This window comes from Armigeres subalbatus, chromosome 2 (genome assembly GCF_024139115.2).
Source record: "Armigeres subalbatus isolate Guangzhou_Male chromosome 2, GZ_Asu_2, whole genome shotgun sequence".
Classification (NCBI taxonomy): domain Eukaryota; kingdom Metazoa; phylum Arthropoda; class Insecta; order Diptera; family Culicidae; genus Armigeres; species Armigeres subalbatus.
Genome location: NC_085140.1, coordinates 382183875 through 382191539, shown reverse-complemented (window position 1 = coordinate 382191539; position 7665 = coordinate 382183875). Strand labels below are relative to the sequence as shown.

General features: G+C 41.0%; 1 protein-coding gene across 1 annotated transcript in view; it reads left to right on the top strand.

Moving 5' to 3' along the window:
- The first annotated feature begins 291 nt into the window (after nt 1-291).
- The window catches only part of LOC134213147 (protein tiptop), a 135812-nt gene continuing 128438 nt past the window's right edge, over nt 292-7665 (top strand). The window contains exon 1 of the mRNA XM_062691791.1: nt 292-301. The gene's annotated coding sequence lies outside the window, so the exon portion shown is untranslated. The remainder of the gene's footprint in view (nt 302-7665) is intronic.

Sequence of the window (7665 nt, the reverse complement as noted above, 5' to 3'; positions counted from 1 at the left end):
ACCATCATCGAGATCCATCCATGCATTACATTCGAGACCGCAGGAAGGGCACACGGCCCGAGTAAGATGCATGCACGTCAGATTGACCACAGAGCAGTAGTTCGGAGCTTCCATCAGAGCTCAGCAATGGACGCAATTGCATTGCAGCAAAACCCACCGCGAATCGCAACTGGGGAGGGCATGCTCGAATGCACGCTAACGAGAGGTGCAAGTGCGAGCGTGCAAGTGCGAGTGAGGGAGAGAACGCTAATCTGTTATGAGCATGGCACAATGACGACGCGACGTGGACGGTCAAGGCATGGTAAAGTGCATATATCAGCTTGCATCCCGAAAAAAGAAACTAATTACACTGATTTATGTTGCTATTGTTCATTGTTTTTGTTTCTCCTCACGTGTCTTCTCCGGATCGCTGATGTTGCTCGTGTATGCGGAATGCGAGTGTTTGTGTGTTTACGGGTGGACGTTGTTTTTTCTTCGGTAGCAAGGTGAACTACGTGTAATAATGAAAAAAATAAAAGAAATTGGTCATACAGAAAACCATTTCATATGAATGTTCTGCTCAACTTTATCCAAATTACCAAATTTCTTGTCTCTGTTTAACACGATAGACTTATTGAGAATATCTTGTTCGTCTATTAGTCTATTTAAAATTTTAGGTTTTTTATGGAGCATGTCCACCATTTTCTGGATCTTACACGTTTCATTTCATTTTTTTTTTGTTCTCGATTGCCCCTGTTGCGGACGGCGGACATGTAACCTGGCCTTCCCGTTCGTTGGTTGGTCAACGGGTGCTTATGCTGCTCTGCTAGTGACAGTCGGTGGTTGCCATTACCTTGACTGGGCCCTCCCGCCTTGTGCGGGTGAAAGATGAAGACCCGCGGTCCACGAGATGGGTTGACGGGTGGACTTACATGACGAAAAATGGGTGCAAGCTGCAACATTCTGCACACTCCGGATTGCATTTCGCTCTCTCGCTCTTCCCGTCGTAACGACGACGACGATGTTGGCTAATATATTCTGTTGTGCTGTTTTGAATCCCCGGCATGAGCGCAAAAACAAAATTAATTCACGTTCACGGCAACTCTTCAGCCGGGCGATGCAACTGTTGCGCTCTCTGTTCCATCTACAGTTGCGAATCATCCATCCCGGGGGCACGGGTTCTTCCAGCTGCTGGATCTAATGGAACACGGTGGTTTGAAATTAGTAAAAGCGAAACTAAACATTTAATCTCATTCCTAACGTAACCTCATTTTGATAAGGCCTACATACATCCTTGAAGTAAGGATTTGAAAACAAAAAATACAGCAGCTTATAAGCTCTAATTTTCATTACACAATTACTAAGTACTCGCTTAACAATTGATTAGGGCCTACCTAAACAAGGGCCTAGTAAACAAATTCAATTTTAACAACCTTCGATAGCATCCTCTAAAAGCTACTAATAGTATAAAAATGTTCTGGATCTTCAATTAAATTACTTAAAAAACAACTATTTTTTGATTGGGCCTACAACGTGTTATTTTAAAAATATGTGTAGATCCACCCTAAAAAAACAATGAGGATTGGTGAGGAGCTATTATTAGTGGCATAGGATTGACAGCTACGCAGATCAGGACGCATTTAGCGAAACCAAAATTATGAAACGTTTCTTGACCCAAAATCAAGTTAATTTAAAACCACTGTGCAACCCTGAACCAGAAACGATATCACATTCGTCGTCATCGTCATCGCCGTTGTTGTTCCTGTCGTTGCGGATCTCGCGGTGGTCCGGTTTTTAGGAGGATACCATCGCGTAACATTGCATTGCATTGGAGGCAGCACGTCAGGTTGGTCCAGGTCGTAAAACTGTAACTACACCATGCTTGCATATATCCAACGAGCAGCAGCAGCAGCAAACAACAATGACAACGGACGACTTTGACGATGGACGAGAGCTGCATCAGAGGCTGGCTGGTTGCTTCCGACTTCACCGTCAGTGTGTTGGTCGGTAGTTTACCAATATGCACATTTGCTGGGTCGGCTCTTGTAAATGATTGCCGAGAAGACGATTTAAAGCTACGCCCCCTCCGTTATTGGTAGATTTGCGATGCCGGGAATGATTGCCGCGGAATCCTACTTCATTTTGGTTTTGTTATCCCTCTGTTCCTCTGGATTGCGCTATCGGCAATCAAACAAGAACCCTTAATGCAGTGTCAGCTCCCAGCTCTTTCTGAAATCTTCCATTTCCACAAGTTATTTTGTAGGTGCACCAACACATTACCTGATGTAATCTGGAATCAGATCTCCGATGATGCTAAACTAAATTCGGAGAATAAATTAACAAATGCAGCTTTCAAGATCTTGTAGTTGGTGGGCATGTAATGGAATGTGAGAAAATATTGCACATGGTCGATATCATGGAACAAAAATTGGTGGTCCAAAAGAATGCAATATGGAATCATGTAATTGATGTTTCACTCAAAGGCTGTTTGTAATTTATTACATGAAAAGTATTGACAAGTGATTTCCTTGCTTTAATGGAACATATATGTGAACGTTTGTATTTGCATAATTGTTACTTAATTGTAAATTAATTGTCATATATTGTGTTGGAATTGGAAAACAGAATGCATCATTGCCTTTGATATTTTTCTTCTTTTGGCCGCCAATCGCTAGTTTCCCTACACGCCGTCACCAAGTACTTCTTCTTAGATGACATACAACTGGCACATGTGGAATATGTTCTGAATTTGTAATAAGCTTACGCGGTTTTCGCACAGACTCTCTAAGAAATATATAATTTTACTATATTGATGTGTGACAGCCTGTGAATTGTTGTTGTTATTGATACACAGATTTTTTCTCTTGATATAAACCATTTGAGATTTAAAAATTGCTTTAGGGGTACGAAAGCACAAGTTTAGGAAGTTAGTGAAAAACTGTATTGGAGTACTAAATGGATTATTATTAGACTTCGATTCATGTACTTCCAACGTTTTACTTTATGATTTTTAGCACTTACGAAATGTAATTCAATGTCTGGACTTGCGAAGAGGTACAGTTGATTTAAAAGTTATTTCTTGAATTATGATAAAAAAGTATTTCTCCTTTAAACGCGAGAGAAACGAGAACTAACACGTGAAAAGAAGTGATTAATGTACGAAAATTCAATAAGAAGGTGAGCTAATTTCCGTCGTAGTAGGTACTGCTTGGTTTTCAAATCTAACTTCAACGCTAATCTAACTACTGACTCTAACTAATTTGTATGTAACATGTATTTTAGAGTTCCTACTTTCCATTGCATACTATTAGCTCAAAAATACCTTTATTTTTTTTAATTTGTCTTACGAAAATCTGTTTACGTCCATGAGAGTTTTCATTCGTTCATTCCAATATTCGATGGATTGCTGTTAAATAAATCTGTTGGACACGCGTAGCCAATTATCTATAGGCCTATTTTAAGTATGTAATGTGCTTAGGTACATATTATAGCATATGTGTATGCAAGATGTTCGTGGTTGTCCAAGAAATTCCTGAAGTAAAGGCCTTCAGATCTATACGCGAAACCAATGATCTGTAGGTTTGTTTTAAATATGTGGCGTTTTCGTAGTGGTACATAGAACATATGTTTGGATGAAGTTCGTGGTTATCCAAGAATTTTCTGAAGTTAATGTTTCAAATCTACTCGCGTAATCAAAGAGGTCTGTTGCAATTATGTTATTGAATTTTCGGATAGGTTTTCAGTCACGACTAATGATGACAATTTTACTTTATCACTGACGTTTCGATCCGGGAATGAGATCTTCTTCAGGGCTCGATAGCAGTCAATTTGTCAATTACCACTACTACTTCGTGATATACTACATTAGAGTTCATCAGGCAGAGTTATTGGAATGGAAGTGATGTATGGGTGAATTTATAACTTTTCTAGTGTAGAAGAAACACAACTTGCATTTTGGAGAGCTTCGCCGGGTAACTCTAATCTTCTCACGGTTTTAAGCATAACATTCAGCATTAAATTCTACAAGAAATAATTATTAATTATCAGACTACGGCCGGAGTGGCCTGTGCAATACATAAAAGTCTTCTCCATTCAGCTCTGTCCATGGCTGCACTTCGCCAACCACGCAGTCTGCAAGTCGTCCTCCACCTGATCGATCCACCTTGCCCGCTGCGCACCTCGCCTTCTTGTTCCTATTAGATCGTTGTCGAGAACCATTTTCACTGGATTACTGTCCGACATTATGACTACGTGCCCGGCCCACCGCAGTCTTCTGATTTTCGCGGTGTGAACGATGGATGGTTCTCCCAACAGCTGATGCAACTCGTGGTTCATTCGCCTCTTCCACATACCGTCCGCTATCTGCATCCCACCATAGATGATACGCAGCACTTTCCTTTCGAAAACTCCCAGTGCGCGTTGGTCCTACACGAGCATCGTCCAGGTCTCTGTCCGTAGAGAACTAACGGTCTAATAAGCGTTTTGTAGATTGTCAGTTTAGTACGGCGACGAACTCTATTCGATCGGAGCGTTATGCGATGTCCAAAGTACGTACGATTTTCTGCCATGATGCGTCTCCGAATTTCTCTGCTGGTATCGTTATCGGCTGTGAGCAGTGAGCCCAAGCTCGATTTCGTCATCACCGACAGAAACTCGCTTACATTGACCTCGCTTGAGCTTCTTCCTATCATGTACTTCGTCTTCGATGTGTTGATTACTAGTCCAATCCGTTTAGCGTCGCTTTTCAGTCTGATGTAGGCTTCCTCCATGTTCTCAAAGTTGCGTGCCATGATATCAATGTCGTCGGCGAAACCAAATAACTGGATGGACTTCGTGAAAATCGTACAACTCGTGTCAATCCCTGCCCTTCGTATTACTCCCTCCAAAGCGATTTTGAATAGCAGACATGAAAGACCATCACCTTGCCGTAATCCTCTGCGCGTTTTTAAGGCACTCGAGAATGCCCCTGAATGTCGAACTACGCACATCACCCGAGCCATCGTTGCCTTGATCAACCATATCAGTTTATCCGGAAATCCGTTTTCGTGCATTAGCTGCCATAGCTGGTCCTGATCGATTGTATCATATGCGGCTTAGAAGTCGATAAATAGATGATGTGTGGGCACGTTGTATTCGCGGCATGTCTGCAATACCTGACGTACGGCGAACACCTGGTCTGTGATAGAGCGTTCAGTTCACCCGTTCATAAATCCCGCCTGGTACTGCCCCACGAACTCCCTTGCAATTGGTGCTAGTCGACAGCATAAAATTTGGGAGAGTACCTTGTAGACGGCGTTCAGCAATGTGATTGCGCGGTAGTTGCTACAATCCAGCTTATCGCCCTTTTTGTAGATGGGACACACGACACCTTCCATCCACTCCTGCGGCAAAACTTCCTCCTCCCAAATCTTGGTAATGACCCAGTGCAGCGCTCTAGCCAGTGCCTCACCACCGTGTTTAAATAGCTCTCCTGGTAGTTGGTCAACCCCAGAGGCTTTGTTGTTCTTCAGCCGACCAATCTCCTCCTGGATTTCCTGGAGATTCGGAGCCAGTAAAATTATGTCCTGCGCGCGTTCTCTCAGGTCCATCACCGTACCGCCATCTTCGTCTTCCACATCGCCATTCAGGTGCTCTTCGTAATGCTGCCGCCACCTTTGGATCACCTTACGCTCGTTTGTAAGAAGGTTCTTGTTTATGTCCTTGCACATATCGGGCTGTGGCGATAGTATGACATTTGCCAGAATCAATTAGCCAGAATGATTTTTGCCAGAATGGACCATATGCCAGAAAGCCATTCCCCAGAATAGATCATTTGCCAGAATGTAATTTGCCAGAATGTACCATTCCCCAGAAATAGTAAAACTGAAAATTCTAATTATTATTGATGGCTAAAAGAATAGAAAATAAATTATACAAAGAAGGTAATTTTGGATAACGTGTATTTGACATTATTTAGTAATAAGGGATTTGCGGTATAATTAATTTTCATAAAAGGGATTATTCAACATATTAGACAATTTCCAGAAAGATGGATACTATTTATCAAAAAAAAAAATCATATTTGTCTAATACCAAACAAACTGTTTACGAATGGATATCATATTTCTTCGCCTCATTCCAGACGCTGACTTCATTTCAAAAATTAAATCTTATCTACAATTGGATAATATCATTTTAAGTTATAGGGTAACCGTACCCTTAGTGGAGGTAGCACCAATAATGGAGGTAGTGGGGTTTTAATGAGATTTATCATATTTATACACTTTACGATGGTTTCAGTTGATGCGCCGTGCTTCAAATATCCTGTTAAATGCAACTTATCTTAAGATTTCACTTGAAAAACTATTAAAAACAATGATTTTCCTTAACAAAATTGACTCCCTTGCATGTATAGTGGTGCAACTGTATGAATAGTGGCGAGTCTCATAAGAAACCAATGGATAGCACCACTATGGGAACCAAAATTAATTTTTACCGCCACTAAAGGAACAGTGTACCCATAGTAGTGCAAGCAATATTTGGTAATTATTGATGTTAAATGACATCTATCTCATTTTTGTTAGCTAATTTATTAGTTTATTCATTGACTAAGATATTAAAGCTGTAAATTTTCAATAGTTATCGATTTAAAAAAATATTTTCTTTTGTGAATCTACTAATACCTCCACTATTGGTACCGTTACCCTACTAGACGTCATTTGCTTTCATTGAAGAAGTTATATCTACAAGTCTAGGCAAAATGTCTATTTCTAAAAAAAAATCATATCCACAACTAACATATTCAAACACGCAACCACCTACGTTTAAAGAAGGGATAACATCTTCTTCTTCTTCTTCTTCTTCATTGGCATTACATCCCCTTTGGGACATAGCCGCCTCGCTGCTTAGTGTGCTTTCAGTACTTCCACAGTTGTTACGGGGAGGTTTTTTAGTCAATTTACCATTTTTGCATTCGTATTTCATGAGGCTAACACGATGATACTTTTATGCCCAGGGAAGTCGAGATAATTTCCAAACCGAAAATTCCCTAGACCGGCACCGGGAATCGAACCCAGTCACCCTCAGCATACTCTTGCTTTATGGCCGCGCAACTAACCACTAGGCTGGGCAGGACCCCGGGATACAATCTATTTTTGCCTTAATCGGAGCAAGCACCTTTTTTTAAAAAATGGATCATATCCACCATTGCTTCATTTCTGACAAACGCCTATTTTCAAAGAAGGGATCACATCCACTTTTGCTTTAATTTGGACAAGCGCCTACTTTTAAAGAAGGGTTCACATCGACCATTGCCTTAATCCGGACAAGCACCTAATTTCAAAGAAGGTATCACATTAACCATTGCCTTAATTCGGACAAGCGCCTTCTTTTGAAAAAGGGATCATATCCACCATTGTTTTAATCCTGGCAATCGCCTATTTTTAAAGAAGGTTCCACATCCACCGTTGCCCTAATCCCGGCAAGTGTCTGCTTTAAAAAAAGGGATCACATCCACCATTGCTTTAATCCGGACAGGTGCCTACTTTTAATGAAGGAATTACATCAACCATTGCGTTAATCCGGGCAAGCGCCTATTTTAAAGAAAGAGTCACATTTACCATTACGTTGATCCGAGTAAGCACCTATTTTGAAAGAAAGAATCACACCCACCATTGCCTTAATCCGGACAAGCACCTATTTGAAAGA